The 24068-nt window shown below is 46.4% G+C and overlaps 1 protein-coding gene across 14 annotated transcripts in view; it reads right to left on the minus strand.

Moving 5' to 3' along the window:
* Positions 1–24068, minus strand: part of TENM4 (teneurin transmembrane protein 4) — a 636641-nt gene that overhangs the window by 542467 nt on the left and 70106 nt on the right. For 9 of the 14 annotated variants that reach the window (XM_083435950.1, XM_083435949.1, XM_083435959.1 and 6 more), the window contains exon 2: positions 12451–12545. The exons of the other annotated variants lie outside the window; for them this stretch is intronic. The gene's annotated coding sequence lies outside the window, so the exon portion shown is untranslated. The remainder of the gene's footprint in view (positions 1–12450; positions 12546–24068) is intronic. 14 annotated transcript variants of the gene reach the window in all.

The raw sequence follows: 24068 nt of genomic DNA on the forward strand, positions 1-24068 counted from the left end.
GCAATGAGGCGAGAGTTGAGTAGGTCCCAAGTCAGTAAACTGTTGAGATAGAGCGGAAGAAGGGGGTCTTTTTAAGCTCTCGGCCCACATTCCTTTCCAAGCAACCTTCCAGAGACCACATGTGTCAGAATTCCAGGTTCCTAGCTTGATAACACAGTAAGCGTAGGTAATTAAAAAGAAGGATTTATTGCAAAAACAACCAGCTAGCTCCGGACGGCGTCAACAAAGCCTCCGGCATCATTTCTCAAGATGACCCTTCTGAAGACTCCTTCCGAGGTTGACAGAATATATTGAACTCACAATCCTTACGTCTCTTGTTTTCCTCCCTATCTAACAGCCCTCCCATTCGTCAATTTTCGGACTTAGTGGATCAGTTCCAAAGTCTTCTTGTTCTGAGATGCTATCTCTGAAACTATTCTAAATTCAAGTAGGTAATTGTGTTGGTCCGACGCAGTCAAAATATATGTAAAAATAAAAAAAAAATGTCCAGTAGCACCTTAGAAACCAACTAAGTTTGTTCTTGCTTCTCTGAAACTGTTCATGCCTTTTTGTGCATCCTGCGAGCTTTGGCTGTGTTCCAGCCTGCTCTCAGCTACTGCCTTATCAGCCTGCCCATCAAGGTCAGGAAGAGCCGAAGTCTACAGCTGTCGGCTCTCCCCTGCCTGACTAACATCTAAGCCTCTCTGTTCCTGGCTGCTTTCTGCAGCTGGCTGCAAACCTTCGCTTGGAGCTGGCTCATTCCTGACAACATGTTAGCAGAGGGGTGGAGCCAGAAGCAAAAGTAGGCGGGGCAATGGCTGTGGGTCTCACATTTCTACAATAAGGTAGTTTCTACACACATGGGCACCCTTCTCTCTGTGCTCCGTCCATGCAAGCAAGAGGCGCTATCTGAGTTTCATGACATAGTCAACATATTATGTTGTGAGCTGCCCTGTGATCTTTGAATGAAGGGTGGCATGCAAATTTAATAAATAATAGGAAAAGTAATAATATTCTAGCCAGGCATAAACAGCCAAGGAGAGCTGGTGAAGGATTTGGCCTGAGGAATCATAGAATTGGAAGGGATTCTGTGGGTCACCCTGTCCAACCCCCTGCAAGTAAGGGGAAAGTCCCGAGGGCCTGATAAAGGAGCTCAGGGGCCACATTTGGTTCCTGAGCACAAGGTTATCATCCTTCACTCCTCTTTCTGTCTCTTTATGCTTCCCTCTTTTTCTTCCTTGCCATTCACATGAAATCCGCCAAGGCTTTGCCCCCTCCTCTTTGTCAGAGGAAGGAAGCTTGTGACAAACAACAACACTGAAGAACAGATTTCAACACAGCCGTGCTTGTGACACAGATCGCAGCTTGAAAAACTTACCAGCTGAAAAAAACACTGGGGGAAAAATGTGTGTTTTGTGAGGCAACGTCTTTAGAAATGCATATTTTAGGGAGCAAATATGTTCAAGATACAAATTTAAATATGCATTTTCATACGTGTGTGTGTGTGTGTGTGATTACTGTGGAAACAAAACAGAACAGGCAAGCAAGAGAGATCAGAAAAAGACAGATGCATCCCTTGGCGGTGATAGCTAGATATGGGGTTCATCACTGTCCCCTGAACTGTATAAACACAGAGACAGTCTCTGCTGAAAAGCTGAGTGGTGATTACCATAAGACCGTCAAGTGCATCTTGACAATATAACCAGAATAGTAAATATTTAATACGATGAAGCTCGTGAACAGCAAAGCAAAATTAAATGAAAAGTCAAATAAAATGAGCTTGGAAACACAATAAAGTTACTTATTCAGTGCCTGGAAAAGGCTTTGTGTGAGTTCTCCCAACCCCTCCAGAGGTACCACGACTTGTATCTTGGCTGTTTCCCCATGGTGACAAGAGGGCTAACATGGTCATTCTCCTGCACCTGATAGAATTGTGTGTGTTTCTGTGTGTGTGAGAGAAGGAGCGACAGAGGGAATGAGCCTGTTGGTTCCACCTTCCCTCTGCACAGTTCTCCGCCTCCATTCCAACAATCCTGTACGTGTTGGGGGACGATCTTCTCCTCTTCTCCTCCAGCTGGATCCCCCACATTGTGGGAAAACCACACACAGAGCTGTTTATACTGAACGAGGCCACTGGTCCATCAGAGGTCACTATTGTCTACCCTGGCCAGTATTGGCTTTCCAGGGGTTCAGAATGGGAACTCCTTCAGTCCAGCTGGAGATGCCCAGAACTGAATCTGGGACCTTTGAGCTGCAAAGCAGATACTCTACTACTGGGTTATAGCCCTTCTTCAAGAGATGGAAGTGATGCTATCAACCGTCTGACCTGGAATGCCTGCTTCATGTATGTTCTCGAGGAAAAGGCTCAGGACCACAATGCCTCAAGGACCGCTTCTTTCCATATGAACCTACCAGACCCTGAGATCATCTTCTGAGGCCCTTCTTTGTGTGCCTCCTCCTCGAGAGGTCAGGAGGGTGGCAACACGAGAATGGGGCCTTCTCTGCAGTGGCTCCCCATCTGTGGAATGCTCTCCCCAGGGAAGTTTGCCTGGCACCTTTACTACACACCTTTAGGCGCCAGGCAAAAACATTACTTTTCAACCAGGTCTTTGCCTGACTTGATCTATATCCTATACCCTTTTTTAAAAATGCTGGCTCTTTGGGGGTTTTTTCATTGGGTTGTTGGTTTTGTTTTGATTTTATGTATTTGATATTTTATGTGAACCACCCTGAGACCTTCGGGTATAGGGCGGTATAGAAATTAAAGAAATAATAGGTAAAGGTAAAGGGACCCCTGACCATTAGGTCCAGTCGTGACCGACTTTGGGGTTGCGGCGCTCATTTCGCTTTATTGGCCAAGGGAGCCGGCGTTTGTCTGCAGACAGCTTCCGAGTCATGTGGCCAGCATGACTAAGCCACTTCTGGCGAACCAGAGCAGCGCACGGAAACGCCGTTTACCTTCCCGCCAGAGCGGTACCTATTTATCTACTTGCACTTTGACGTGCTTTCGAAATGCTAGGTTGGCAGAAGCTGAGACCGAGCAACGGGAGCTCACCCCGCCGCGGGGATTCGAACCGCCGACCTTCTGATTGGCAAGTCCTAGGCTCTGACCCAAAGAAATAATAAATATAAATAAATAAACAAAAACAGAAGTGCCATTTGAAAATCGAGTGCACCCATTACACTGACCGACAGAACTCAGGAGCAAAGGAAAACCCAGGCATTGTTATCAAAAGGAGCCACGTGAATTCAAAACATTAGTGTGTTCTTGGAAATGCCAGCATACATCGCCCCTCATTTTAATTAAAACTTAAATTAATTTTAATTAAAAAATCAATCTTTGTAATGAGAGCAAATATCACCTAACACTCTATTTTCAGTTTTTGCTACCCTGCAGCTATCTTGATTATGGGAACGAAAGGAATGCTTTTCAAGAAGCCTAGCCAATTCTCTCTCCCTCCACCCTCCTCTCCAGTTTTGTTTTCCAGTTTGCTCACAACACTGAACAATTTACGGGTTGCATGCATTTAAATGCAGGGACATTCCTAACGGTCTTTGGTTGTGTGTGTATATTTGACTCTGGAAGGGTTAGCAATACAAGAGTCAATGCGCATTAAACATCTTCCCATTCACACTGGGTCACAATCATGCAATGATTCCCATGTGTGCAGTGGGAGTTATCTCCCAGTGCCCTCCCCAAACCCCTAAAACAGATTTAGGAGATTGTTCCATTGCACAGCCAGAAATACTTCCACGGACAGAACACTCACATAGTATTACTTTGGATACAAGCCACTGGCTACAGGGGATTTCACAGAGACTCCAGGAAGCTTATCGCTATGAGCAAACAGCAATGTGAACTGGGACCCCAGTCCTGGAAGCAATAAATATACACATGGAGGAAGCTGTCATGAACTGATGAGCTTATTGGATTTTGAATAGGTCAGGCTTCCTCAAACTCGGCTATCCAGATGTTTTGGGCCTACAACTCCCATGATCCCTAGCTAGCAGGACCAGTGGTCAGGGATGATGGGAACTGTAGTCTCAAAACATCTGGAGAGCCGAGTTTGAGAAAGCCTGGAATAGGTGGTCACCTGGATGCAAGGCATCTGACTACAGAATCTTAGAGTTGGAAGGAAAACAAGGGTAATCTAGCCAACCTCCCGCAATGAAGGAATCTCAGCTACAGCATCTTTATCAACGACTTGGAGGATGGACTCAAGGGCATCCTGATCAAATTTGCAGATGACACCAAACTGGGAGGGGTGGCTAACACCCCAGAGGACAGGATCACACTTCAAAACGACCTTGACAGATTAGAGAACTGGGCCAAAACAAACAAGATGAATTTTAACAGGGAGAAATGTAAAGTATTGCACTTGGGCAAAAAAAAATGAGAGGCACAAATGCAAGATGGGTGACACCTGGCTTGAGAGCAGTACATGTGAAAAGGATCTAGGAGTCTTGGTTGACCACAAACTTGACATGAGCCAACAGTGTGACGCGGCAGCTAAAAAAGCCAATGCAATTCTGGGCTGCATCAATAGGAGTATAGCATCTAGATCAAGGGAAGTAATAGTGCCACTGTATTCTGCTCTGGTCAGACCTCACCTGGAGTACTGTGTCCAGTTCTGGGCACCACAGTTCAAGAAGGACACTGACAAACTGGAACGTGTCCAGAGGAGGGCAACCAAAATGGTCAAAGGCCTGGAAACGATGCCTTATGAGGAACGGCTAAGGGAGCTGGGCATGTTTAGCCTGGAGAAGAGGAGGTTAAGGGGTGATATGATAGCCATGTTCAAATATATGAAGGGATGTCACATGGAGGAGGGAGAAAGGTTGTTTTCTGCTGCTCCAGAGAAGCGGACACGGAGCAATGGATCCAAACTACAAGAAAGAAGATTCCACCTAAACATTAGGAAGAACTTCCTGACAGTAAGAGCTGTTCGACAGTGGAATTTGCTGCCAAGGAGTGTGGTGGAGTCTCCTTCTTTGGAGGTCTTTAAGCAGAGGCTTGACAACCATATGTCAGGAGTGGTCTGATGGTGTTTCCTGCTTGGCAGGGGGTTGGACTCGATGGCCCTTGTGGTCTCTTCCAACTCTATGATTCTATGATTCTATGATCTATGACAGATGGCCATCCAACCTCTGCTTAAAACCCCTCAAGGAAGGAGAGTCCACCACCTCTCGTGGGAGTCTGTTCCAGTGCCAAACAGATCTTACCGTCAGAAGGTTTTTCTGAATGTTTAATCAGAATCTCCATTCTGGTTTGAGTCCTACCTTCCACAGCAGGAGAAAACAAGCATGTTCCCTCCTCCATGTGACAGCACTTCAGATATTTGAAGATGACTATCATATCTCCTCTCAGTCTCCTCTTTTCCAGCCTAAACATACCCAGCTCCTTCAAGCACTCCTCGTAAGGCTTAGCTTCCAGACCCTTGATCATTTCGGTTGATCTCCTCTGCACACCTTCCAGCTTGTCAACATCCTTCATAATTGTGGTGCCCAGAACTGGACACTGTGTTCCAGGTGTGGTCTCACCAAGGCAGAATAGAGTGGAACTATTATTTTCCTTGATCTGGACACTAGACGTCTGTTGACGCAGCCTAAAATAGTGTTAGCTTTTTTTTGCTGCTGCATCACACTGTTGACTCACGTTAAGTTTGTGGTCCACCAAGACCCCTAGTTGTGGTCCCACTAAATGCTGTAAACATGTATTTACATGTTGCATATAAACTGCCATCACTGGAATGAAAAGCTGGATATAAATCTTCAGAATAACAATCAAATAAACTTCTGTTCGTTTGTCTGGAGACGATTCTTTCCCAGTTTAGTGTCCCCTGCAAATTTGATGAGCATCCCCTCAATGCCTTCAACCAAGTCATTTATAAAGGCATTGAACAACAACCATTTCAACTCAGGATACCTCTGTTTTCAAGACCAACAACACAACTTCCCAATATCACATCATGGAACAACAACACATGAATATAATGGTACCTCAGGTTACATACGCTTCAGGTTACAGACTCCGCTAACCCAGAAATAGTACCTCAGGTTAAGAACTTTGTTTCAGGATGAGAACAGAAATCGTACTCCGGCGGCACGGTGGCAGCAGGAGGCTCCATTAGCTAAAGTGGTGCTTCAGGTTAAGAACAGTTTCAGGTTAAGAACGGACCTCCAGAACGAATTAAGTACTTAACCCAAGGTACCACTGTATATGAAGCTGCCTCATTCCAGTAGCCAATACTGTAAGTCCACTGCATCCAGGATCTTTTGTTTCAAGCAAAAGGGACGTGGGTGGTGCTGTGGGTTAAACCACAGAGCCTAGGACTTGCCAATCAGAAGGTCAGCGGTTCGAATCCCCATGATGGGGTGAGCTCCTGTTGTTTGGTCCCTGCTCCTGCCAACCTAGCAGTTCGAAAGCACGTCAAAGTGCAAGTAGATAAATAGGTAGCACTGCGGCGGGAAGGTAAACGGTGTTTCCATGTGCACTGCTCTGGTTCGCCAGAAGCAGCTTCGTCATGCTGGCCACATGACCCGGAAGCTGTACGCCGGCTCCCTCGGCCAATAAAGCGAGATGAGCACCGCAACCCCAGAGTCAGTCATGACTGGACCTAATAGTCAGGGGTCCCTTTACATTTACCTTATTTCACAAGGTGGGCATAAATGATAAGGGAACGGTTTTTGAAAACGCAGGTGCCATACATGACTCAGGCTGCACATCTATCCTGCACATGCTCTCCACCAATCATAGTCAGGCTTTGCTTCCAACCACCCCACCATCGCCAGCCAGCTTAGCCAACAGCCAAGGATGGTGGTAGTTTAACATCACATGGCGACTCAAGGTTGAAAAAACAGTGCTATGAGGACTTGATATTAACCACCACGCATGGACTAGCACACAGTGTGCTGAACAAAAGATAACAACCAGCCTGTTTATTAGCTGCTGTCTGCTCTGCTGCCAAAAGAGGATTCCTTCTTAAACAAGGATCTAATGATCAGCCTCCACTCTCATCTCCGGAGGTCCTTCTTCTCTTCCTTTTTTTCCGCCCACAATGGGAGTCGTTTTCATCGACCTGCCAAAACGTGCCAGAGTTCTGCCCCCTCTTTTTCAGCTTCCTCTTCTGACCCCGTATGAGCAATGGTCTCTTCGGTGGTTGGTGAGGCAGGGACCTCCCATTTGCGAAGGTTTTCGACTCCTCGCCAGCTGCTATGCGTGTGTTCCAATTAACGCTCTCACCCTTCAGAGCTAGCTTGTTTACTTCCGTGCTCCCAATGTGTGGGCTTGGGGGTCAAAACTGTGCTCCCTCCCATATGTCAGGAGATAAACGCAGGAACACTGCAAGAACCCGCAGTCCTTGTCATCGTAGTATCTCCAGTTCATTCCAGGACAGGATGTGAGGAAATCAAAACGGGCAAGGATTATGTACGGCACATTAAGACATCGAGGAGCAATGGTAAACACTGAGGCTGTCTTGGAGCTTGTGCAAAAGCCATTCCAGTCAATTTTGAGTCATTCCATACACATCTGCCTTTACTTTTGGAGATCTGGGGAGGATATCATGGTAAGGTAAAAGGTAAAGGACCCCTGGACGGCTAAGTCCAGTCAAAGGCGACTATGGGGTTGCTGCGCTCATCTCGCTTTCAGGCCTTGGGAGCCAGTGTTTGTCTACAGAAAGCTTTCCAGGTCATGTGGCCAGCAGGACTAAACCGCTTCTGGTGCACGGAGGACCGTGACAAGTGCCAGAGTGCACAGAAACACTGTTTACCTTTCCACCACAGTGGTACCTATTTATCTACTTGCACTGGTGTGCTTTCAAACTGCTAGGTTGGCAGGAGCTGGGACAGAGCAATGGGAACTCACCCAGTCATGGGGATTCGAACCACCAACCTTCCAATCAGCAAACCCAGGAGGCTCAGTGGTTTAGACCACAGCACGACCCGTGTGGTATTAACAATGGTTAAAAGATCAGAAATTCTCTGTGGAGTCACCCCCTGTCCTCTCAGCCTTTCCTCTCCCATGTAATCGCCTCCAGCTAACCTCTAACATGGTTGAGTATTACGGCTGGGAAATATATTGATATATCGTTCAAAACTGGTTTGAAGTCAATATTGTGATATCGGTTTCATAATTTTTGACCTGGCAATATATCGCAAATCCTGGTGTGTGTGTGTGAGAGAGTGCTATGCAAAAATCACAATGTGGGGGAAACCGTGAAGCCACCCAACATAACTCCTTCTGATATATCAGTATATCGCAATGTTTAGCTGGTGATATATCACAGTGTTGAAAACCAGGTATCACCCAACCCTAGTGAGTATCAGAGCATCTGATAGCTCAGTTCGTAGAGCATGAGACTCTAAATCTGAAGGCTGTGGGTTCAAGCCCCATGTTGGGCAAAAGATTCCGTTCCAACTCTACCATTTTATTATCTATGATCAACACTACAGACCGGCTGGGAGAGGCAGAATTCAACTCAGTTCACATTTAGTGGTGAACCTACCTAATTTGCACTTTCTGAAACAATGCACAAACTGAAACACAGTCATCATTTGAAATCAGTGCTTCTGCGGATCTTGCAGGAAAGTTCTCAAGCCAAGCAGTGTCTACGGCAATGCGTAGACTAGATTGAAGTGTGCATCGAAATGCACATATTTGTGAAAATGACATGCATTGTATAAGGAAAATATGCTTTGCAAAAAAAGAAGAAAAAGTGTGTTTGTTTGTTTCTTAAAATATATACACTGCCTGACTGCAGGGGGAAAAAACCCCACCTCAAAGCAGTTTACATATTAACCAAAGTTGCATTTTAAACATGTGTGTATTAGGATAAATATGCACCCAAACACTGGTGAAATTTTTTGATGATTTCAAAACATATATAATCACAAACTGATGTGGAAAGTGGAGAACTTGAGCTTAAGATAGGAAGGGGAAATTGAGAAAAACCAGAAGTGACAGATTCACCCATCTCTAATCAGCATCGTTGTTGGGTGTTTAACTTTGTGTCAGATATTACTTTCATAAAAACCATTTACTAGCCTCTCTCTTGACACTATTGCAACTGTGGGGTCGCCAACTTTAATTGGGTTAATGCTAACCCAATTCCCTCTGAAGCAGAGTTGCCTAATCCATTTCAGACTTTTATTTATTTATTGACTTAGAATATCTCACCCTTCTGGTATAAATAAACCACTCAAGGCAGTTTACAACATATAAAAATTCTAATTCCATGAAAACAGTGGCAATAAAGAGGACAGGGCCAGCAGCTTAAAAACCATAAAAATATTGCATGTGTACCCCACAAAATAAAAGCCTGACAGAATAAAAAGATACTGAACCACTGGGCAGAAATTCTAATTTGTTTGGATTTTAATGAGAAACTACCTAATTCACACTTCCTGAAGCAAGATGCAAACCGAAGAACAGCTATGCTTCATTTTGCAGTGCAGGACTCCAACCAAGACACTACGTACAAAAATCCTTCTATTAGGAACAAAGGCACCTAATATGCAAGCCGTAGTGAAAACGAAATGCAAAATATCAGGTGAACATGAGTGCAAAAATGTTAATATTAGAACCGCATGCAGAAATGTGCTTATTAGGAGACATGTATGTGAAAATGCTGACAGACCTTCATGATTAATACGTCCCACAACGCCTATCAAAATTATACCTCAATGCAGGCTTCAAGGAAACTAAGGCACAAAATAAACACTCAAGCCCTTCAAGATCCTATTAAGTGGGATTGCTTCCAAATGACTCTTAAGGACCATCTGCTTTTGGAGTTCCCTGATAACATCAAGGAACACTGGACCAAGCTAAAGACATCCATTATTGCAGCCTGTGAACAAACTATTGGATACCAAACCAAGAAACAGCACGACTGATTTGATGAGAATGATAGTGAGATTGAACACACTATTGACAAGAAAAGGAATGCTTTTTGGATCTGGCAAAGAGATAGAAACTAAGAAATAAACCTATGCCAACACTAAGGCTGAGGTTCAACGAAGAACCAGAGAACTAAAGAACACCTAGTGGATAAAAAAGCTCAAGAGATCCAGCTCTTAGCCGACACTCATGATGCACACAGTTTCTTTAAAGCCAATAATTCATGGCATATGCCCCCTATGCTCAGTAGACAGTATCACACTTCTAAAAGATAAAGAAGCTATTGCATTGCACTGGAACATTACCAGCATCTCCTTAACCACAACTCCCCCATAGCTGCTGAGGTCCTCTCACAAATTCTACAAAAACAAATTATAAATGAGCTAGCAGCAGGAGAGTTGTGTACAGCTATTAACTAAATGAAAAACAACAAAGCCAGCGGACCTGATGGAATACCTTCCAAAGCCTTCAAACTGGGCAGAATTGAACTACCCAGAAAAAATTGTGAGCATCCTTTAGCTCCTCCATGATAATATGACAGCAACAATCACAGATAACAATGGCTCTTAAAGTGAACCATTCACAGTGGGATCAGGTGTTAAACAGGGTTGCGTTATCGCCCCAACTCCATTCATTATTTTCATTTCCCTGATCCTATACATTGTTGAAAGGAAGGAAACTCCCCACCAGGGTAGAAACCATATATCCAACAGATGGAAAGTTCTTTAACTTGAGTAGGCTGGAAGCAAAGAATAAGGTTACCATAACTTCTGTCTTAGAGCTTCAATATGCTGATGACAATGTAGTGTGTGCACACTCAGAGGATGACCTCCAAACCATCCTAAATAGCTTTGCAGAAGCTTGCAAAAAGCTTGGCCTATTGCTCAACATTGGAAAAACCAAAGTGCTGCACCAACAAGCACAAAAACCCCCTCTGCAGTGCCACAAATCCAACTTAATGGTGTAACATTGTAATGTGTTGATCACGTCTCCTACCTGGGCAGTTATCTTTCCACAAGGGCTGACAATGATGCCGAAATCCAGTATTGCCTAAGCTCTGTGAGTGCAGCTTTCTCCCGATTGAAGTGCAGAGTGTTTGTGGACTGGGACATTCTCAGGGAAACCAAAACGCCTGTTTACAAAGCTATTGTATTACCAACCTTACTGTATGCTTGTACCACTTAAACAGTATCTACAACTCCTCGAAAGATTCCATTAAAAAAAAAAAATGCATGTCATTTAGGAAGACAGGTGAACTAATGCCAGTGTACCAGAAGAAGCAAAGATGACAAGTGTTGAAGCAATGATTCTTCAACATCGACTTCGTTGGACTGGTTCGGATGCCTGATTATCGTCTTCCAAAGCAACTACTCTATTCCGAACTTAAAAATGGAAAGCGCAATGATGGTGGTCAACAAAAGAGGTCTAAAGACTGTCTCAAGGCAAATCTAAAAAAATGTAGTATAAACACCAACAATTGGGAAACACTGGCCTGCGAGCGCTCCAGTTGGAGAACAGACTTTACCAAAGGTGTCATGGGCTTTGAAGATGCTCAAACTCAGGATGAAAGGGAGAAACGTGCTAAGAAGGTGGCACCCTTGGCAAACCCTCACCGTGATCAACTCCTGCCCGGGAACCAATATCCGCACTGTGGAAGGACGTGTGGATCTAGAACTGGCCTCCACAGTCACTTATGGGCTCACTGCTAAGACCGTGTTCATGGAAAACAATCTTACTCGGCTATGAGTGATCGCCAAAGAAGAACGGTTACACAACATGTTTGCCATGCATGAGACTCTTTATCTCAGGGTCCTGCAGTGCAGACTCCTGCTTTGCAGGGGGTTGGACTAGATGACCCTCAGGATCCCAACTCTATGAGTCGAGGATTCTAGGATTCCAGGGTAGCAATGCGGGGATGAGATAGGAAGCAGGCAAGGTGCGCAGGAAACAGCAAACAATGCTCAGGAACAACAGTACATGCTGGATAGACAATGAACTGAGATCTCTTAGGGCCTGGGATACAAGTGCTTCATTATTATTTTAGTTATTGTCCCCCTCACCCCCATGTTTTTAACTGTTTCACCTTGAGTCACTGTCAGAGAAAAAGACAGGGTATAAAGAAATATGTGATAATATCCAGCCACATGGAATACGTAGTTAGCACATGCTCAACAGTTCACAGTGCTGTGTGTCTGCAGTCAAGTCAATGTGTTATTGCCACCCTGGGTTTATCTGGGTTCTCTGGTGTGGAGGATTAAGGGGGGTGGATTTAAGGTTATCAATGGCTATAGGGAGAGGCAGGAACACTTCTGCACATTTCCACTGCTATCCCCATCAGTTGTCTCACGGCACAACCCTACTCAGAGATAAGCAGTGGCGTAGCGTGGGGGGTGCAGGGGGGTCGGCTGCACCGGGCGCAACATTGGGGGGGGCGCTCGCACTCGCAGCTCTCTACCCCCTGCTAAAATCCACGGGTTAGGGGGCGCAAGTTACTTGCCTTGCCCCGGGTGCTGACAACCCATGCTATGCCACTGGAGATAAGTCCCCTCTGAGCTCATCTGAGGCTTACTTACAGGTTTAAGTGGATATAGGACGGCAGCTTTTGTGAGTCACCATGTAGCCAACGCTGTGAGTCATCGCACGGTTATGTAGCACCCGTGACATCGCCCTAAACCAGAGAAGACAAGCAGCTGTGAGTAAGGACTGTGTCGCAGGCTCCAGGCCTTGGAGAAGGGAACTGCTTTGCCAGGCAATGAGGCTGCAGACTTCTTGAGGACTATATGTTCGTCTGGGCCTCAGAGTCTTGCTTGGTTGCAGCAAAGACCAGGGAAGGGGAAAAGTAGACAAATGCCACCCTCTCTCTATGGCCCTGGAATCATTTCCCGAACCACGCCCTTTCCCAGGCCACGCCCCCATCCCCAGGTTGTGCCCCTCAATGGCCCTGAACTGCTTCCTCCTCAAACACTTTTGTGTGGGTGCAATGCATCCCTGAACTGTGATAACGCCTTTTGCCCAGCAGGACGAAAGATGGAGGCAGAGGGCCTTCTTGGTGGTGGCGCCCTCCGTGTGTAAAGCCCTCCCATCAGAAGTTAAGGAGATAAAGAACTACATAACTTTTAGAAGATATCTGAAGGCAGCCTTGTATCAGGAAGTTTTTAATGCTTGATGTTTTATTATGGTTTCATATGTGTTTTATATACGCTTCCATTATTATTATTGTTATTGTTCTGAATGGAGAGCTGTATCTCTATAAATAATTTTTATTTTTAAGTTGTAACACTTCTACTGACATATAAATCAAATAATTTCCCAATAAACATACAGTCGTACCTTAGAAGTTGAACGGAATTCGTTCCGAAAGTCTGTCTGACTTCCGAAACGTTTGAAATAATAATAATAAATAATAAATTTTATTTATACCCTGCCCACCCCAACCAAGACTGGGCTCAGGGCAGCTAGCAACCAATAATAAAAACAAGTTGATTAAAATACAATTTAAAAAACAAGATTAAAATACGACATTAAAACATTAGGATGCAGCCTCTTCACAGGAGGAGAAAGGAAAAAGAAAGAGGGGGAGGGAATCAAACTGATTCTAAGCCAAAGGCCAGGGGGAACAACTCTGTCTTACAGGCCCTGCAGAAAGAAATCAGATCCTGCAGGGCCCTGGTCTCATTAGACAGAGCGTTCCACCAGGCCGGAGCCAGTGTTAAAAAGGCCCTGGCTCTGGTTGAAGCTAATCTAACTTCCTTAGGGCCCAGGACCTCTAGGGTGTTGCTATTTATGGACCTTAAGGTCCTCCGTGGGGCATACCAGGAGAGGCGGTCCCGTAGGTACGAGGGTCCTAGGCTGTGAAGGGCTTTAAAGGTCAAAACCAGCACCTTAAATCTGACCCTGTACTCCACCGGGAGCCAGTGCAGCTGGAAAAGCACTGGGTGAATATGCTCCCATGGCAGAGACCCCGTGAGGAGCCTCGCTGCAGCATTCTGCACCCGCTGGAGTTTCTGGGACAGCTTCAAGGGTAGCCCCGCGTAGAGCGAATTACAGTAGTCAAGCCTGGAGCTGACCATTGCATGGATCACTGTGGCCAGGTCGGGACGGGAAAGGTAAGGGACCAACTGCTTGATGCGGCGAAGGTGGAAAAATGTCGCCTTGGCTGTTGCTGTAACCTGCGCCTCCATGGAAAGGGAGGCATCAAGGATTATACCCAAACTCTTAACCGAAGGCAATGACACTAATTGGGCCCCTGCAAGAGAAGGGAGTTGGTCCCTCATCCCCATACCATGCTTTGATATTCCCCAACCAAGGGTTTTCACTGCATCCATGTCAAGGGCAGTCTTGTGTCTAAAATGCAAGAAACTGCATTCAATTCCTGCTTGTAGACTTGCCATGGGCACCTGGTTAGCCACTGTGAGAACAGGACACAGGGCTAGACAGGTCAACAGCCTGATCTACCAGGGCTCTTCATCACACACTTCAAAGAGTGTTGCAACTCGAGATAATCTTCTCCAGGCCCACAATCTCCCTGCACTGCTGGGCTCCAACTCCCATTGTCCCTAACCATTGGGCATGCTAGCCAGGGCTCCTGGCAGACGAGGTCCATCCGGGGGAGCAGCCCCTGGCTAAGGAAGGCTACTTCAAAATTGCTGTAAGACAGGGGGGAAATGCCGCAAATTTTCAACCCACCTCCCAGTAGGCGATACAAAACAAACAAACTAACGATCATCTCCTGGCTTTAATATTAATGAGGCGCTGCTGGTTGTTTCAGGTCTGCAACGTGGCTTTTGTGCTGGAGGCGGCTGCAACATCACGCCTGTTTCCGAACCAGAGATGATCAAATAAAAAAGGTCTTTCCCATTTGGATTGAAGGGTGTGTAAACAACCTTTGAGCCAAATCTCCGGCTGTGAGAAATTGCACGTTGCTTTGCCCCATTTTTTAAAAAAAATATACCGTAAATAAATAAGTTGTGATGCCCGACCCGCCGCTGCAAGTGCTTCTGCTCTGGGTTTAAAGAGCTAGCTAATCAGGCAAATCCCCTGTTTTAAAAAACAGAAAACAAAACGCTGCTGTCATCTGATCAAAAGGAAAAGGTTGCCTAGCATTTCCCTTCCCCTTTATTTGAATATCGCCATTTGCTTCCCTTAATTGGAAGCACAGGAACAAACTGCAGCATGTCTGCAAGGCAGTGCTGACAAGTTTGCTTGGACCACAGCTTTGCTCTCATCTACCCGCGTCCAAAACCATAAAGAAGGCTGATCGCCGAAGAATGGATGCTTTTGAATTATGGTGCTGGAGGAGACTCTTGAGAGTCCCATGGACTGCAAGAAGATCAAACCTATCCATTCTGAAGGAAATCAGCCCCGAGTGCTCACTGGAAGGCCAGATCCTGAAGCTGAGGCTCCAATACTTTGGCCACCTCATGAGAAGAGAAGACTCCCTGGAAAAGACCCTGATGCTGGGAAAGATGGAGGGCACAAGGAGAAGGGGACGACAGAGGACGAGATGGTGGGACAGTGTTCTCGAAGCTACCAGCATGAGTTTGACCAAACTGCGGGAGGCAGTGGAAGACAGGAGTGCCTGGCGTGCTCTGGTCCATGGGGTCACGAAGAGTCGGACATGACTAAACGACTAAACGACAACAACAACACCTGCCCCCAAAATGCCAAGAACTATACGGGCGACTTCACAAGCAACAGCAGGAAAGGAAATGACCACCAGCAGAATCCAGCGATCTTGCATGATTGTACTGCTTGCGCAAAATCCCTACTTCTGCATGCATTTTTGGGCTGGTTCCTGGAACCAGTCCTATAGCCGATTTACCCCATGTAACACAATTTAAACCTATACAAACGGAAATCAAAGGCATCTCCCTATTTTTCGTAACATCCTTTGGCGCGGGGGACCAACTTTCCCTACGAATGTGGCACTTATTACAGAGGGAACGAAGGTGACAAACGTAATTGCTAGGCTGTGCTACACAGAAATCAGGCTTCGATTTGTTCAATTTGACAGAGGAAATTGTTGCACTTGCTTGACTGTGCCACTTCTTCAGCTCTGCGAACTCAAATTGAAACCCGAGTTGTTCCCTTAGTTAGTTAACTGGTATTGGACCAGTATTCCTTGGTTTGGATGCAAGGGGTATCTCTGGTTTGGAATGAGTCAGGGTCTCTGGGTCCAAGGGAAGAGCAGGGAGTGAGTTCTCCTAACACTCAAACCTGGTTTTGAAGCTAGGAATGTAATTTGGGGACACAATACAGGTGTATGCCATAATGCATGGGATAGAGAAAGCGGGTAAATCCTTTCTCCCCCTGTTTTACTACCAGAACTCAGGGCCATCCAATGCAGCTAAATGTTGGATATGTAAAAGACAGGCCCTCTTCAACCAGTGCATAAAGGTAAAGGTAAAGGTAAAGGGACCCCTGAACGTTAGGTCCAGTCGTGGACGACTCTGGGGTTGCGGCGCTCATCTCGCTTTATTGGCCAAGGGAGCCAGCATACAGCTTCCGGGTCATGTGGCCAGCATGACTAAGCCGCTTCTGACGAACCAGAGCAGCGCACAGAAATGCTGTTTACCTTCCCGCCGGAGCGGTACCTATTTATCTACTTGCACTTTGATGTGCTTTCGAACTGCTAGGTGGGCAGGAGCAGAGACCGAGCAACGGGAGCTCACCCTGTCGTGTGGATTCGAACTGCCGACCTTCTGATCGGCAAGCCCTAGGCTCTGTGGTTTAACCCACAGCGCCACCCATGTAAATTATGGAATTAGCTCCTGCAAGGAAAGGCAGATGGGCATCAAGTTGGATGGCTTCCAAAGGGGATTAGGCAAATTCATGGAGGGCAAAGGCTAACAATGGCTACTGGCCGTTATGGCAATGCTCCGCCTATCTTCTCAAACTCATTGTTGGGAATGACAAGGGTCAGAGTGCGGTCACATTCAGATCCATCTTGTGGGCTTCCTGTAGGCACTCAGTTGTCCACTGTGAGGACAGGATGCTGGCCCAGATGGGCCACTGGCCTGATCCAGCAGCGGCCCAACTGGGCCACAGTTTTCTGGGGGGGGGGGGGGAGAATGTTCTTAGCTTAAGATGCAGCAGTATCAAGATAGCAGATTCTAAAAGCTCCTGCGAAAGGTTGGGTTACAGGAAAATCAATGGCCCAGAGAACCATTTCTCTTTCTTTTCTACAAGAAGATTCACTGGGAAAGGGATTAGTGACTAATACGCTCAGAAAAGCAATGCAGGAGGCATTGGTTTTGCACTAACAAATGTACAAATCCATCTTTATATTCCATGCATGGCCATAAATACTTCGCTTTCCTGTGCACTTACCCTCATGTCATCCTCATGAAATACTATATTATACGAACGACATACTGTCTCGCCTGGTCTGAATCGATATTTCTACATATATCCCAGTTGCAGAAAAGAAAAACGTATTAAGTTAATATTTCATTATACTGGAAGACAACCTGGGAGAATATGACAGCAGCCACCAGAGGGTATTTTTTTGGGGGGGGGGGGAGAGGCGGAGTAGTGGAAACCATGATAAAGAAATATTTCCCCAAATTTAGACAGTGTAATGCCCTTGATGTACTGGAGTACAATGAAGTTTTTGAAGAAGATGAGCCATTTTCCTGTTCTGAATTGCACTACAGAAACACACTAAAATTTATTACCATTATCCATTACAGTGGTACCTCGGGTTACATACGCTTCAGATTGCATACGCTTCAGGTTACAGAATCCGCTGACCCAGAAATAGTGCTTCAGATTAAGAACTTTGCTTCAGGATAAGAACAGAAATTGTACTCCGGCGGCACGGCAGCAGCGGGAGGCTCCATCAGCTAAAGTGGTGCTTCAGGTTAAGAACAGTTTCAGGTTAAGAACGGACCTCCGGAACGAATTAAGTACTTAACCCGAGGTACCACTGTATTACCTGGATTACAAGTTGGGTCAACCAGGTTAGAATTTTAGGTGTACCCTCAACTTGACAATTATTGTTATTACTTCCCTGCCCGTCACCCTAACGTTCCAGGGCAAGTTACAACATCAAAACATAGTATTATGGAGAGCCAGTGTGGTGTAGTGGTTAAGAGAAGTAGTCTCGTAATCTGGGGAACCGGGTTCGAGTCTCCGCTCCTCCACATGCAGCTGCTGGGTGACCTTGGGCCAGTCACACTTCTTTGAAGTCTCTCAGCCCCACTCACCTCACAGAGTGTTTGTTGTGGGGGAGGAAGGGAAAGGGAAAGGAGAATGTTAGCCGCTTTGAGACTCCTGAAGGGGAGTGAAAGGCGGGATATCAAATCCAAACTCTTCTTCTCTTCTATTAAGAAGAGTTTTAAACAATTTACAGTCACAAAATGAAGGCAAGTCCTAAAGATATACACTTCGAGTGCCTAAGCTGTGCAATGACGGTGCGAGATGTGCCTCTGTGGGGAGCAAGTTCCACAATTTAGGGGCCACCACAGAGAATGCCCTGCGGCCTTTGAAGAAAAAGGTTCCTCAGCTCTTAATTAAGGGATGCTGACATACGCTTTATCTCCCCCTTGTAATCTTTTCACCTGCCTTCTGTCCATGCTGAGTTAAACATTTTTACTGAACACAAAGGAACGTCACTTGGGAGAGGGAAGCGAGAAGTTGCTTCCTGCTCCCAGACTGGGGTCCCGAGTTTCCCGAGACTCCAGCTGTTTGTTTACTTCCCAGAAAGAATTAGGTAGTTAATTTCCCCGGCATTTCTTGCTGGCCTTTTACATCAGCTCCTTTGATAAATCATTTGGGACACTGCATAATCAAGTGCTGCCATAAAAACCCTTATACAGATCTATAAACCAGATTACATCGCACAGGGAAATCATTGCCCCGGCCGGCTCCGAAAAAGCAGACAACTTGCGTTTAAAAATCAAAAGCGGAGGGCCGTCGCTCCGGTAGCGAGTTTAGTGTTTCCCTCTCTGGAGTTGTCAGGCAATGCCGTGAGAAATCATTGCAATGGCGTCTCGTGGGGTTCTGTAACCGCAGAATACGAGCAAAATTCAGACTGGTCCTCACTTCCTCTCCTAGTTCCATTATCTGACATGGGGAGAAGCAGAGCGAAGGGAGGCTGAGACAGAGATGGTGAAGCCCAGGCCCCAGAGCCCTTCCAGGTCTCCTTATATAGCATTTAGGATGCTCCCGCCAAGCCACCCACTATATAGCCACTCCCCTTTTCCCTAGGCCACAAGACTGAAGTACTTTTTGGGGGGACAGGGGGCGGGCGGGTATGGGGGACTCCCTGGCCCTGAATGGGGTAACTGTGCCCCTGAAGGACCAAGTGTGCAGCCTGGGAGTCATTTTGGACTCACAGCTGTCCATGGAGGCGCAGGTTAATTCTGTGTCCAGGGCGGCTGTCTACCAGCTCCATCTGGTACGCAGGATGAGATCCTACCTGCCTGCGGACTGTCTTGCCAGAGTGGTGCATGCTCTAGTTATCTCCCGCTTGGACTACTGCAATGCACTCTACGTGGGGCTACCTTTGAAGGTGACCCAGAAACTGCAATTAATCCAGAATGCGGCAGCCAGACTGGTGACTGGGAGTGGCCGCCAAGACCACATAACACCGCTCCTGAGAGATCTGCATTGGCTCCCAGTATGTTTTCGAGCACAATTCAAAGTGTTGGTGTTGACCTTTAAAGCCCTAAACGGCCTCGGTCCTGTATACCTGAAGGAGCGTCTCCACCACTATCGTTCAGCCCGGACACTGAGATCCAGCGCCGAGAGCCTTCTGGCGGTTCCCTCATTGCGAGAAGTGAGGTTACAGGGAACCAGACAGAGGGCCTTCTTGGTAGTGGCGCCCGCCCTGTGGAACAGCCTCCCTTCAGATGTCAAAGAGATAAACAACTACCTGACATTCAGAAGACATCTTAAGGCAGCCCTGTTTAGGGAAGTTTTTAATGTGTGACGTTTTAGTGTATTTTTGGTCTCTGTGGAAGCCGCCCAGAGTGGCTGGGGAAACTCAGCCAGATGGGCAGGGTACAAATAATAAATTATTATTATTATTATTATTATTATTATTATTATTATTATTATTAATTATTATTATTTATCTCCCCTCCAACTTTTTACAAAACTGACGGTGAGGCTGTGGTTTTCCTCCAGAGCAATATGGGAACGTTTGTGAAGACTTGCCAATCCCTTCGGACATGTGCGGTCCTCTTGAGTAAAGAGGCAGGAGATAACTGATGCAACGAATGGGTAATACACGGACTGGTCTGTTTCAACTTTGTTACAAGCGTATGGTGTTTAAAATAGCATAGCAGCCATATAAGCATCCAAAGGTGTTCGGCCTTGTTAGTTGACTGCCATGCAAGCAAAGCAAGTGGACCGAGAAGAAAACAGCTTTAGAGCCTTTGTTCCACACAGTGCCCTCCGGATTTTGCTGGACTACAACCCCCATATAATCCCTGAGCACTGGCCTTGGTGGTGGGGCTCATGGGAGTTGTAGTCAAACAATGTCTGAATGGCACCATGTTGACTATCTCAGATTTAGAATGTTAAAAAGGCAACAGCAGGATTTTCGTTATAAACCCTGAAAATTAAAATTATCCAAAACAACAACAACAACACCCCACAGAGTCATAGAATTCCAAGGGTCACTTAGTCCAAATCCCTGCAATATAGAAATATCAATAGAGGAGTGTCTCCAACATTTCAGGTGGGAGACACTCCCAGTCCTACCAGGAGATGCTGGGTATCAAATCTGGGACCTTCTACATGAAAGCCAGGATCAGTGCCAATGAGCTACAGCTCTTCCCCGAGAGCAAAGGTCATTGGAAGCCTGTTCTTTAGTCCCAGTCTTGCCTGGTTTTCCTGACGCAACTGTATCGCAAAGCGTCTTCCACCCAGCCGGTAATTTTATATGTGCCATGCAAAGTACGGCAGGAAGTATCGGCTTCGTTTATCACCCTCCTATCAAGGACAGTGCTTTCTTACAAGGCCTGCCACAAAGGGACTGACCCGGTGTCGTAATACGGGCCGGGGATGGGAGATTGTAATGGGACTCCGTGGTTACAGCTTACTCAAGCTGATGGCCTTGATAATATCGCAGCCCAAGCCCAGGAAGCTGCTGCCTAGACGTTCTCTCGGCTGTCGGTGTCGATACCAATGTGGCGGTGACGGAGCCCGGGGGCAAAAGTCTAGGCTCTGTGCACGCTGAGCTGATGAGAGGGGAGAAGTCAGTTTCCGGCACTGGGAAGGGACAGAATGGCTCCCAGTGCAAGGTCACAGGGAGAGACGGACAGCTGAATTGTTGCGGTGGAGAGCACACCGGGAGTGGGGCGCAGGGAGAGAGCAAAGCCAAACAGGAGCCAGATAAGGGTCTGGAACAAGATCCTGCACTTTATCAATGGCCCGGGTTAACATAAAGGAGACACATGGGAACGCAAACAGAGGGAAAGCGATACGTTGGTTTTGGGGTTTTTTTGTCCTCCCCCTGGCTCTGTTGACAACAAATAAGTTTGCTCTGGAAAGGGGGGAAGAAAGGAAGACAACAAAGGAGCCTTGCAGCCCAATATGGAAGAAAAGTCCATTTGTTATGTGCACACAATGAGGAGTTTGTTCAGCATGACTGAGAGACGGCCGCATTACTGAAAATCTGAATTTTGCGTTTTGACCTCTCTCCGCTGCGTATACCGTGTCAACTAGAGCCGGCATTTTTGCTCTGTAAAACTGATCTTTCTCCCTTTCAACTTTCACATGCTGAGATTAAAGAAGTGGCTGTTTGTAGGCATACTTCATTGGCTGCACACAAACTTCCACTTGTCTCCAGCGGCTCCACATTTCATTCAGGTCAGAGACTTTTTCCCCTCCAAAGGGGATGCCCGTGAGCTATTATTTCCCCCCAGCGATGCAAAGCTGAGATTGACGTCGTTGCACCTGTCGAACTTCAGCCTTTGCAGAAGCCCTGTCTCATACAGAGTCCTGTGATACTGCACCGTAACTGAACATGACCAAAATACAGATCCCCCAGACCTTTCACAGACAAAACAGTGATTCTTGTCAGCGGTGAATCCTGCTTGCATTCCAAGGTCGGCTGTACATTAAACTCTGGTTTTGGCACAGCCGTTCAGCTTTGTGAAATGTTTATCTTTTCGCCTCTCTATTCCAGCTGACCATTGCAGCAATCTTTTAATCTCTTGATGATCTCTGTTCCAAAGGAATTTGTTTTGATTTTATAGCCTTTTCATTTGCTGCTTCTTAAATGCTTGCCTTGCTTCGACTGCGACTCTTAATTTGTTTCTGCTTTCTCGATCGCCCGGAGGACTCTCGTCACTGGGCGGATGATCAGTCAAATGCATAAATAAAAAAAATGTTAGATATTGCATGCAGATGCCCTCTTCTGAAATGTTGTGCCCACATGCGATTGCCTGGTGAGACATACAAGCATGCTGGTGGGGAAAAGTGTGATCTTAATCCCTTAACTGTGCATAAGAAGATTTGGGGGGAGGCAGACTAAAGAATCTGGGAAACTGCCAACATATTTTCATGGGCTCTTTTAAAGAAGGATATTAAGGAATTGGATGGACACTGTTTCATTAGGGATTGGCTTTCATTAGGGTGGCTGTCTACCAGCTCCACCTGGTACGCAGGCTAATAATAATAATAATAATAATAATAATTTATTATTTGTAACCCCCCCCCATCTGGCTGGGTTTCCCCAGCCAATCTGGGCGGCTTCCAACAAAGATGAAAAATATACAAAAATGTCACACATTAAAAACTTCCCTGAACAGGGCTGCCTTCAGATGTCTTCTGAATGTCAGGTAGTTGTTTATCGCTTTGACATCTGATGGGAGGGCGTTCCACAGGGCGGGCGCCCTAAGACCCTCCCTGCCCGCAGAGTGTCTCGCCAGAGTGGTGCATGCTCTAGTTATCTCCCACTTGGACTACTGCAATGGGCTCTACGTGGGGCTACCTTTGAAGGCGACCCAGAAACTGCAATTAATCCAGAATGCGGCAGCTAGACTGGTGACTGGGAGTGGCTGCCGGGACCACATAACACCGGTCCTGAGAGATCTGCATTGGCTCCCAGTACATTTCCGAGCACAATTCAAAGTGTTGGTGCTAACCTTCAAAGCCCTAAACGGCCTTGGTCCTGTATACGTGAAGGAGCGTCTCCACCCCCATCGTTCAGCCCAGACACTGAGATCCAGCGTCAAGGGCCTTCTAGCGGTTCCCTCATTGCGAGAAGTGAGGTTACAGGGAACCAGACAGAGGGCCTTCTCGGTAGTGGCGCCCACCCTGTGGAATGCCCTCCCTTCAGATGGGAAGGAAATAAGCAGCTATCTTATCTTTAAAAGACATCTGAAGGCAGCCCTATTTAGGGAAATTTTTAATATTTAAAGCTGTATTGTTTTTAACACTCAATTGGGAGCCGCCCACAGTGGCTGGGCAAATAATATTATTTGGCTTACCAGTGTAGCCTATTTCCTTCCCACATGGTCAAACCCTTCTTTGGAAGTTCAAGCAGAGGTTGGGTGGCCATCTGCCATGGATGCTTTAGCTGAGATCCCCACTCTACAATTCTATGATTCAATCCCAGTATTTGTGTACAAACCCATGCGCCAACACAGAATGTCTTGTCAGCGTCTGGCTTTCCTTGTATCGAAAGCCAACCCTCGAAGGCTGTCCTGGAACTTCCTCCCATTCAGAGTAAAGTGTGAAGCGTGAAACCAAATAAAACAGGCAGCCAAGAGGTTACGTGCCCCAAGGGCTGCCAGATCAAAATTTCATAATAAAGGGATGCTTTAGAGCTGTGGTGCTTGACATCCATTATGCCCTATGAAATACACGAGGAGCATCTATTATGTATGAGAGGAATCCATTATGCCCCTTGGAAACAAAGAGTGTCGAAACAAGGGACATCCATTCCGGGAGGAGAAGGCATGCATCTTACAATAAAGGGATCTAGCAATCCTTGTACGCATCACCCCTTTGGTCCACTCACCTACCACCGACTCAATTATCTGCATTTGAGCTGCGTTAAACAACAGGATAGCATCTTAAAAAGCAGAGACATCACCATGCCAACAAAGGCCCGTATAGTTAAAGCTATGGGATTCCCAGTAGTGATGTATGGAAGTGAGAGCTGGACCATAAAGAAGGCTGATCGCCAAAGAATTGATGCTTTTGAATTATGGTGCTGGAGGAGACTCTTGAG

This window comes from Podarcis tiliguerta, assembly GCF_965153285.1.
Source record: "Podarcis tiliguerta genome assembly, chromosome: 4".
Lineage (NCBI taxonomy): Eukaryota > Metazoa > Chordata > Lepidosauria > Squamata > Lacertidae > Podarcis > Podarcis tiliguerta.